Genomic DNA, 11,214 nt, shown 5'->3' with positions numbered 1-11,214 from the left:
GCATCGGGAGATGCCAGGATGGGGCCGTCAAATCCTCTGAAAGTTGAGTGGCAACCCCATGGGCATGAACAAGGTGCAGCCTGGCTCTGTGGACAGGGGTGGACAAGAAAGCCCTGGAGCCACTGCCTCTGCCCTCCCCACCCCATGGCCAAAGTGACCATCTGCTCCTGCTCACTCCCCTGTTGGCAGCTTTGATGCAGAGCTTGGTTATTTGCCCAGGGATTTATAGTAGGAGCCAGGCCAGCAGCTAAATCCCCCAGCCGTAGAGGTAAATCAGCTGCTGCAATGGGCCGGAACGAGGGAGCTGTCGGGCTAGGAGGCTGCACAGCAGAGCTGGAGAGGAAAACACTTGTCCCCACTCCCTGGGGGCAGCCACCAATAAATCCCCTCAGGCACCGATTAGGGCAAGTGGCCTACCAGATCTTGAGGGCTGTCAGTGCTGGTGGCAGACTTTACACCGCAGCAGGCAGTGCCCACAGAAATGGGCTTGAGGATGGACCACAAGAACTTCTCAAAGCACCTGGACTAGTAACAAGAGGTGAGGGACCAAAACCTGTTTTCCCAGGAACTGTGAAGCAGTGTGGCTGTTAGGCCAGGTTCCCTGAAGCCAAAGTGCCTGGGCTCAATCCTGGCTCTGCCACTTATTAACTACGTGACCACTGACACGTTATTTGACTTCCCTATGCCTCAGTTTCTTCATCTGTAAAATGGGGGTGAGAATAGTAGCTACTTCCCACAGTTACTAAGATGATTAAATAAAATAATATGCATAAAGTGCTTAGATTAGTGCCAGGCAATGTATCATTAGTAGCACTGTCATATAAAATAAGGTCTTGAGACTAGGTTGAATCTGGACTTGTGCAGAGAAAAGAGAAGGGACCAAATGACCTTTGGAGGAAGCTGGGGGCACCAAGATGATGTTTAAAGAAAGGAGGAGGGCTATGTTAGTCTCACTGGGAGAGAAAGTGAGACCAGCTTCTTCCAGGGCTGGAATCGACCCCTGTGGTTAAGAGCACAGGCTCCTTAGGCAAGCAGGCCTGCATTCAAGCCCCAATTCTGATAAACTGTGAGTTATTCGGCAAGTTATTTAATCTCTCAACTTTCCTCATCTGTAAAATGGGGATAATAATATTCATCTCATAGCATTATTGAGAGAAGTACATGAGATCATACACAGATAAGGCGTTTAGTAAGTGTTCATTAAATTTTAGTCTTGTTACTGCAATTATTTCATCAAGTGAACAAAGGAGGGCTTCACAGTGGGCCCTGAATCTAGGTGCTAAATGCCCTGAATCCAAGCAGTATAACTGACAGGAAAGTGCTATTGCCAGAGAGGGAAGGCAAGAGAAGGGGAGGAAGGCAGGAGGTGAAGCCTGACCCGGGAGGCAGAAGGGGTTAGTAAGAAGAAAGAGACCCAGGAATGCAAGAGGAAGACAGAAGCAGGCAGGAAGAGAAAAGATGGGGGACTTCCAGCCAGAAAGAGAGTAAAGGGGATGGCACAGAGATGGAGAAGGGAGAACTGGGGAGAGAGACAGAGGGGAACCCACTGGGGCAGAAATGGATGGCAGAGAAGGGGGGCACACGAGGGAGACGGGGATGGGGGAAACAAAGGTATAAATGAGCAGAGCCTCAGAGCAGAAGTCAGGGAACGGAAGGGGAAGACTGGAGTCCAGGTGGCTGCAGGGAGTACTGAGGGGCAAAGTAAATGAGGGGCAGTGGCCAGGAGAAAAAAAAGAAGGAAAGAGACTGGCGCACCAGCTGAGAGACAAAGGAGGGAGAGCCCTGTCTGGAAAAACAGCAAGCCAGAGCCAGCACAGCTCGTTATGCAAACATGATTCCAGGCGCGCTCCGCTGCCCCCTCCCCAGCTTTCATTTTCAGCTTGGCTTCCCCCTGGCCTCCCTCCTGCGCCCCTCCTGCCAGCCTCTACTTTCTCTCCACTGAGCCTGAGGGCATACAAGCCAGCGGGGGAGGGGGAGGGGCTTGGACTCTGTCACCAGGGGGTGAGGAGGGGAGGAAGGAAAAAGTCCCCAAAGCAGAACAGAACCCAGGGGTCCACACCTCCTTCTGGCAGCTCCCCCTTCATCCGCATGAAGACAGGACAGTGGCTGAAAGAAGTGCAAGAGTGGAATAATAATAGTAGCAGTGAAAACATGAGCATTTTGCAGCCTGCAAAGTGTTTTACATGCCCCGGTCTCATAACAACCCTTGTGACGGAGGCAGTATTACCCTGTTTATTATCATCAAACAATTATATCATTCTGCTAAGAATGTCACATGTATTAACTGTCTTGCTCCTGACAACAACCCTATTATTCCCGTTTTACAGATGACAAGCTGAGGCCTACGATGGTAAGTACCTTCCATCCTACACCCCTCCCTCTTTGTTCCTCTGATCTCTCCTCCTGTCTTCCCTTGCCAAGCTCTTTCTATTCTCTCATCTTCTCATGTCCTCCCTTAATTCCCTTTCCAATCATGCTGCCTCAATAAACTTCAAGTTAGCTTTCTGTTCACTCTCATGGCAACCCCTCCAACCACCAGCAGGACCTGGTGTGACTGCACATGATCAGCAGACCCTTCGTTTTGGGGCCAGTTGTCAGGTAGCAACCCCTGAAAAAATCATACAGCAGCTGAAGTGAAATACAACAATGTCTTCAGAGCACTTTTACCCACATTCCTTCTAAAAAGATCTGAGATGGCCTACCGTATAAGACACAGATCGCCAGGTGTAGTGGCCCATGCCTGTAATTCCAACATTTAGGGAGGCCAAGGCAAGAGGATAGCTTCAGCCCAGGAGTTCCAGACTAGCCTAGGGAATATAGTGAGACACCATCTTTACAAAAAGTTTAAAAATTAGCCAGGCATGCTGATGCGGGACTATAATCATAGCTACTAGGGAAACTAAAGTGGGAAGACCCCTTGAGCCCAGGAGTTTGAGGCTGCAGTGAGCTATGATCATGCCACTACACTGTAGCCTGGGCAACAGAGTAAGACACTGTTTGTAAATAAATAAATAAATAAAATTAAAAAGACAGATGTAACAGAACCATCGAAACACCCATGAAAGAACAAGAACAGATAAAGAAGTGAGGATTTTAAAATGTCCTGGGAAAAGAAACTCAAGAATGGACAGTTACTGCAGAGGAACCCAAAACTTAGCCCTCAGCTTCCTCGATGAAACCAGGTAGTAGCTTAAAAGCCTCCTCGCCTACACCAGAAATAAACTGAGCACCTACTATTAGTCATGCATCAAAGACATGATCAACATTGAGGACCTGGTATTTTCTATTCACTCTACAAGTGTGAGAAGATTTTGCCTGAAATGTCCTGGTCACATTTGCCACAGAACATTTGAAAGGACTCTGAGCTAAAAGAGCTTCAGAGCAGTGAGGAATATAAAAGTTGGAGCCTGGTGGAGCGCAGTGGCTCACGCCTGTAATCCCAGCCCTTTGGGAGGCTGAGGTGGGTGGATCACGAGGTCAGGAGTTCGAGACCAGCCTGGCCAACATGGTGAAACCCTGTCTGTACTAAAAATACAAAAATTATCTGGACGTGGTGGCGGGAGCCTGTGATCCCAGCTACTCGGGAGGCTGAGGCAGGAGAATTGCTTGAACCTGGGAGGCAGAGGTTGCAGTGAGCCTAGATCACGCCATTGTACTCCAGCCTGTGCAACAGAGCGAGACTCTGTCACATAAATAAATAGATAAATAAATGTCAGAGGCCATAGGACACAGGAAGAAGAACGGCCCACACGAAGTTGTCCCAATGCTAGTCCCCCTCCCAGAACTGAGAAACTGAGTCTGAGGTGTCAGTGATAGCCCTGTCCCCAAGCCCTTTCAGCCCCCTTCCCACTCCTAAATTGCTATTTGGGACTAAGTTCCTGCCAGCCAGTCTTGGTCTAGCCTTCCGTGTGATGCTGTGAGGGCTGCTCCTGGCTTCTCCTGCTCGTTAGCACATCAGCATGAGGATCATCAGGCACTGTAATAAATCAAATGAAAATAATCTCCCACACTCTCCCACAGAAACAAAATCTGCCCTCTCTGCTGACACAATTTCTGGCCTGCTGGAGGAATGAGTACAAGAGAGTGACCTCAGGCACAGGGGACAGGAGACACACAGGGAGGAAAGAGATGGATCCTTGTCAGGGAAAACCCCAGACTTGCAAGCCAGACTCCTCCCACAAATAATCACAAAATGCTGCCCCTTCCCAGCAGCCAGCCAAAAAATAGTCTCCACCCTCACACGCCTGTGTGTGAAATGCATAGGTATTAAACTTAAGTTAGTTCTTAGGAAGGCTGACACCCAGTCTGGCAAGCGCTGGAGATATCTAAGCAGGAAAAGACTCCAAGCATCTGGCATTGGCAATATGTCCTAGGGCCCCCGCTCCAAGGTCAGGAGACACTGGAATTGCCTGGAGGGTGGGGGATTGAGTGGTTGGTGGAAATCAAACTGACGGACATTCCTAGGCAGCTGGGTCCCAGTGTTCACCAGCATGGACCAGTAATGATGTTACTAGCTCACCCACCATGAAAAATGGCCTCCTTATTTTCCCCTTCCTCTCCCTTGCCTGAGGCATAGTTTGTTATCAGGGGCTTCTAGGCTAAAACAAAACAAAAGAAAACCCTGGAGTTAGGACAGAAGCTCATAAAATTTTCCACTGAACAAAATTACTCTAGCTCTTTCCCAGAGGGAAAACAAAAACCAAACAAACAGGAAAACCTCACTCCAGCTCCCCCACAACCCAGGGACCACTCTTTCAATTTCAAAGCCTGACCAAGCCTCCAGGGAGTACAGACAGACCGACAAGAAGGGTCCCACCCAATAAGCAGGTAAATCAGTAGATAGCAAAGCCTTCCCCAGAAGCACCTCTCCCAGATACACGTCTCTCCTCATGGAACTCCAGTCCATGGTGCCCTAATGCATTCAGAAAAAACTGCATTCACACCAAAGTACTGATTCCTCAAATAGGCATGCAAAGCCCTCCTTGCAACCACACTGAGCTCCTACAGCTTTTCCTCCTACATCCTTCCTCCTCACCCCAGCTACTGGTCCCTTTATCGTTCAAGGAATATGCCCTGAACTATCCTGCTTCCAGCCCATTTTGCCTGGAATGACCTCTCCACCACTTTCCAAGGCCCCCATATGCTTATCAAAGCTCTCTCCATCCTCCTCTAAAGCCAGATTTAAATCCCAACTTCTTTTATTCATGCAAGACATCTGCCTCCACTAGACAGGCCTCCTGTTCACCTGTGTGCTGACAGGTAGTCTGGATAATGTTCATGGAATTGAATGAAAACTCCAAACCTGTTCTCTGCCAAGTTTTCTTTTCTGTGACCCATGGGGTTCATCGGGAGTAAGGAGGCCATTCAGGGACATGGAGATGTCAGTTATCTCCAGAGCCCCACCTCCCCAAGTCAGGGGTGAGGTCTTTGAGAGAGATGCTGTTGTGAGAGATGCTGCAGGTGCTTCTAGGCTTCCTGAGACCACTGACCTGGGTACCTCTCAGGGGCTTTAAAGGCCTTTAAACTAGTGACCTTGGACCTCCTCTTTCTTTGGTTCCTCTCTCCCTATTTCTCAGTCTCCCTCAATCTTCATCATTCTCTTTTTCAGATTTAGGCTGAGGATACCTTCTGCCTGAGAGACCCCTCCTCTTGGAGTCTTGCTCCTCAAAATGTGACTTAAGAGCCAGCAGCATCGGCATCCCTGGAAGCGTGCTACCAATGCATTCTTGGGCCTCAACTCAGACCTATTCAATCCAACTCTCCAGTTTAGCAAGATCCCCAGGTGATTTTTATGTACATTAAAGTTTGAAAGCAATACTCTAAAGAACAAGAAATGCCAGACCAGGGTCCAACAGGGAAACTGAACACCTAAGACATTCATTCATTCATTTACCCATTCAATAAATACTTAATAAGCATCTACTGGGTGCACAGAGTTGTGCTAGGCATTGGGGATAAAATGGTGAATGACTCAGATTAGGTGTGCAGACTGCAGAGGACGAGATGAATGTTCCCTACCTGGCCTGTTTCAGCCCACCTCCCAGAGTTGGGGGGGGAGCTTGAGTTGGGAACAGGGGTACATTTGACTGAAGAATCTCTCAAGACCCCAAAGCTGATGAGGGATGCTTTCCTCTCCCCAATCCAAAGACAGAGAATCAGTGAGAGCCAGAAGGGAAGGAACAGTGAGAGCAAGGAAGAATGCTGAACAGAAGGAACCAGGGAAGATGGAAATGAGAAAAAGGGAGTCTAAGTCCCCGAAAATACTTCCTGCCATTTCAGAAGCATACTCAACCATGCTCAGCTCACTGACTTCCTCTAGGCTAGCACAATGGCCCCCACCACAACTCCCAGTCAGATTGCCTCCCATGAGAGGGGAGCACCCTCCACCCCAGGGTCTGAGAGGGGAGAAGACAGGTCACATCTGGGGGGAAATGACCAAAAGGCAGACAGATTGGTTTGAAGGACACAGGAATAGCAAGAAACACACAGGCCCAAGAGACAGTGCTGAGGGCTTCAGAGGAACATGACTGCTGTGTGGAGAATGGACTGTAGGGGGACACGCAGGGGAGACAAGTTAGGGGGCTGTCATGGTCAGCAGCAGAGGCAAGATAAACAGTGCATGGCTAGGACTGTACCAGTGGAGATTGTGAGATTATGTGTCAGAGTTGGGATATATTTGGATGATAAGGTCAATAGAACTTGCATATGAATGAGGGATGGGGAAGAGAGGAAAAGAGGATACTGACTCTCAGGTTTGGGGCCTGAGCTACTTGGTAGGTTAGGGCAATAAAAGGTGATCTGTCTGTCAGCAGTGGGTCAGGCTTAAAAAAAAAAAGTGATCTGGGGAGGGGTTCTGGAGAATGAGTCAGGGTAAGGAAAAACCTAGGGCAGAGAATGGGAAAGAGGAGAGTCCATGTTGAGAAGTCATAAGAAAGGAAAGCAGAGATAGAGGAAAATGATGAGAAAATCATTCAAGAATCCTTAGTTCAAGTTTCTTGAGGGCAAAAATTGCATCTTCTGTTTCCACTGGGCACCTTAGAGTCCTCCACTGCTATTCTGCATGCTGTGAGTAAAATCAGGTACTCAGTAAAATCAGGTAATAGTACATCTGTGGCTTGTTGAGAACTGATTCAAAAGGCAGGGTGGGCTGATATAAACAGCACTCAGCTATGTTTAGGGCCCTGGCCACCTAATGGCAGGGCGACATTAGAGAAGCTCACTGTTGGGCTGGGCACAATGGCTCATGCCTGTAATCCCAGCACTTTGGGAGGCCAAGGCGGGCAGATAACCCGAGGTCGGCAGTTCGAGACCAGCCTGACCAACATGGAGAAACCCCGTCTCTACTAAAAATACAAAATTAGCCGGGTGTGGTGGTGCATGCCTGTAATCCCAGCTACTCGGGAGGCTGGGGCAGGAGAGTTGCTTGAACCCGGGAGGCAGAGGTTGTGGTCTGGCGAAATCGCGCCATTGCACTTCAGCCTGGGCAACAAGAGCAAAACTCCGTCTCAAAAAAAAAAAAAAAAAAAGACAAAAAGAGAAGCTCACTGTTTCTCAGTTTCCCTAGTGGCAAAGCAGTAAAGGTGAACTAAGAGTTTCAGGTCCCATCTAGCCGCAGCTCTCTTTCCCTGGCTCTGGGACCATAATGCTGAGCTTCAGGAGTCCCTGTAGGTTCTTGAGCAAGCGTGGCATGAGGTGGTCAGTGTGGCTGTTGTGTGGTGTTTGGAGGGGAATGAAGCAGTGGCCCAGAGAGTGGACTGGGACCATCTAGATATGGGCCAATGAGGGCCTGGCCACCAGGGCAGCTGGGAATGAAAAAGAATGATCAAGCCAAGAGCCCCAAACCTCTTCCCTAAATCCTCCTCCCTGAGATGTCTCAGCATTTTTTTTATTTTGTACCTCCACAACTTTTTTTGGGTTTTGTTTTTTTTTGTGAGACAGTCTCACTCTGTCACTCAGGCTGGTGTGCAGTGACACAATCATGGTTCACTGCAGCCTCAGTCTCCCAGGCACAAGCAATCCTCCCACCTCAGCCTCCTGAGTAGCTGGGACTACAGGTGCATGCCACCACACTCAGCTAACTTTTTATTTTTTGTAGAGACAGAGGTCTCACTATGTTGCACAGGCTGGTCTCAAAGTCCTGGGCTCAAGTGATCCTTCCACTTCAGCCTCCCAAAGTGCTGGGATTACAGGTGTGAGCCACTGCACCTGGCCCCTTTTGTTTCTTAATCCCATGACAGATAAATGCACCTCTACAACTTCTAAATATTGCAGCGCCTAGACTCTGTCATTGGATGCCCTTCACTTTCTTTTTTTTTTTTTTTTTGAGATGAAGTGTCATTCTGTCACCCATGCTGGAGTGCAGAGTCGTGATCTTGGCTCACTGCTGCAACCTCCGCCTCCCAGGTTCAAACATTTCTCCCTGCCTCAGCATCCCAAGTAGCTGGGATCACAGGCGTCCGCCACCACATCTGGCTAATTTTTGTATTTTTTAGTAGAGATGGAGTTTCGCATGTTGGCCAGGATGGTCTTGAACCCCTGACCTCAGGTGATCAGCCCACCTCAGCCTCCCAAAGTGCTGGGATTACAGGCGTGAGCCACCACGCCTGGCCACCTTCACTTTCTATCAGCTTTCACTCTTTAGGGGATCTCATCCAGTGTCACTGATTATTCCCACATTTCTATCTCCAGTCTGGACTTCATCATTAAACTATAGACTTGTGGTCGGGCGCAGTGGCTCACACTTGTAATCCCAGCACTTTGGGAGGCCAAGGTGGGCAGATCACGAGGTCAGGAAAATGAGACTATCCTGGCCAACATGGTGAAACCCCGTCTCTACTAAAAACACAAAAATTAGCTGGACGTGGCAGCGCGTGCCTGTAATCCCAGCTAGTCCGGAGGCTGAGGCAGAATTGCTTGAACCTGGGAGGCGGAGGTTGCAGTGAGCTGAGATCATGCCACTGCACTCCAGCCTGGCAACAGAGCTAGACTCTGCCTCAAAAAAAAAAAAAAAAAAAAAAAAAAAAAAAGCTATAGACTTGTGTATCAATTTACCTGCTAGCCTCCTCTACTTGGATGCTTAATAGGCATCTCAAAGCTAACATGTCCACAACTAATACTACTCCCAAAACCAGCTCCTCCCGTGGTATTTCCCCATACCAGTTAATGGCAAATCCATTGCTTTGGTCACTCGGGCCAAAAAATCTTGGTCTTATCCTCTACTCCTCTTTCTTTCATACGCTCTCACTAATCCCTTGGCTCTCCCTGCAAAATGTATCAAAAATTTGACCACTCCTCATCACCTCTGCTGCCATCTCCCTGGTCCTGGCCCTCATCCCCTCTTACCTGATACTGCAATCAGCTCCTGACTGGTCTCCCTGCTTCTGCCCTTGTTTTCTCAATCTATTCTCAATACAGCAGCAAGAATTTTCTGTAAAAAGACAAGGCAGATCATGTCACTCCCTTGCTTGAAACCCTGCAGTGACTTCCCATGTTACTCGGAGTGTGAGTTTTACTGTAACTTATTAGTTTCTACGTGATGTGGCTCCCCATTACCTCTTAGATCTCATCACTTATTCTCTTCCCTGATTTTCTCTGCTTCAGCCATATCAGCCTCATTGCTGTTCTTCCAACACACCAGACATGCTCACATGAGGGCTTTTGCCCTTGCTGTTCTCTTAGCCGGGAAACTCTTCCCCGAAAATCTGTACGCCACATGGCATCTGCTAAACTGCAGCTCCATATGTTGGGGCGCCTGAGCAGGGATAAGAAAGGGAGTGAACTGAAGAGGAAACAATGGAGTCAGGTCCCGCACAAGAAACAAAATGCCCGCCTTGCTTCCTCTGTCTTCCTCAGGTACCTGGCTTCAGGAGCTCGCGGGGGGGGGGGGGGGGGGTCTCCTGCGGGGCGTGGGGGACTTGCCCCACTCTAGTTCTTCAGAAAATACCCATCTGCATCCTAACCTCAAAAGATCCTGAAGCCCTGAAGGAATCACATCTCTCTGGTGCTCCTGCAGACCTCCCAAAAAGGAACCACTCCCCTGACCCCGAATGTGGTGGTCCTCCCTGCTCTGCTCCTAAAGGATGTAGGGAAGAATGGGTCTCTTCCAGTCATCCACTCACCACATATGTATTCCTCCCGTCTCCCGCTGGGCCTAGGCCCAGCCAGGGTAAGCCCACCACCTGCTCCCACTGTTCTTAACCTAGCTTCCCTTCCTTTCCTCCTCAGCCCTTTCTAGCTGTTCCCAGTCTGCAGGCCTTCCCCACGGGCGGGCACACAGGTGGAGAAAGGCTGAGGACTCAGCGGAGAGCCTGGTGTGGTGAGGTCTCTAAGTCATGGGGAGAAGGCAAGGCGGCTTGAAGGGAAGGGTTTGAAGGTGGAAGGATGCAGAAGGCCAGAGACAAGAAGACGGGAGCGAAGACAGCCAGAAGCTGTGATGATACGGTGATACAGAGAGAAGTGGAAGCAGCATCCGCCGGAACAAGGGGTCAAAGTCAGAGGCAGAAACAGCAGCGAGAAAAGCAAAAGCTGACAGATGGCAGAAGCCACAGACAGGCAGCGCAAGGGAGAGGCAGACACCCTGCGAGAGAGCAAACGGGAGAGGCATCGTGAGACGCGGGAGCAGCTGGAGAGGGAGGTTAGGGCGAGGTGCATGCACCCCAAGAGATGGAGAAACAGAGACCAGAGCGAGAGACACGCACGCGGACAGACCAGAAGGCTGCAGAGAGGGCGAGGGAGAAAAAAGTGTCGAGGCGGGGAGTGGCGGGAAGCGGCCGGGAGCGGGGCGGGCGCAGCAGAGCGGGCGCGGCGCCGGGAGCTGGCTCGTAAAAGCCGCGTCGAGCGGGGAAATTGCCGCCAGAATCGCTGAGCTCCACAAAACGCCGCCCGCGCGGCCCGCCGCCGAGCCCGCTCCAATCTCCAGCCTCATCGCCGCGCGGGCTGGTTATGCATTTAAATGTTATTTAATTGGATTGCGGAGGAGCTGGGGGCCAGAGAGGCCGCCCGCCCCCGCCCCGCACGCTCCGCACGCCCGGGCTGCTCGCCTCCTCTGCAAATCTGTTTTCCAAGTCACAGATTGCAGCACGCCCCCTCCCAAAACGCTCCCCCCACCCAGACAGCTCCCCTTCGAGTCTGGGCTCCTTCTTCTGTTCCCCCGCCCAAACAGAGCCAGAGGACACTCAGAAAGACACGACAAGCCCCCCGAAGATGCCCCAAACA

The 11,214-nt window shown here is 50.2% G+C and overlaps 1 long non-coding RNA gene across 1 annotated transcript; it reads left to right on the top strand.

Annotated features, from left to right (window-relative positions):
• Window positions 1–445: 445 nt before the first annotated feature.
• LOC134756560 (uncharacterized) lies at window positions 446–5,918 on the top strand. Its single transcript, XR_010129328.1, has 3 exons — window positions 446–538; window positions 2,328–2,350; window positions 5,609–5,918. It is a non-coding gene; the product is annotated as an uncharacterized lncRNA (long non-coding RNA).
• The last annotated feature ends 5,296 nt before the right edge of the window (window positions 5,919–11,214 follow it).

The sequence above is a fragment of the Gorilla gorilla genome, chromosome 10, assembly GCF_029281585.2.
Source record: "Gorilla gorilla gorilla isolate KB3781 chromosome 10, NHGRI_mGorGor1-v2.1_pri, whole genome shotgun sequence".
Lineage (NCBI taxonomy): Eukaryota > Metazoa > Chordata > Mammalia > Primates > Hominidae > Gorilla > Gorilla gorilla.
This window is presented reverse-complemented; position numbering and strand designations above follow the sequence as displayed.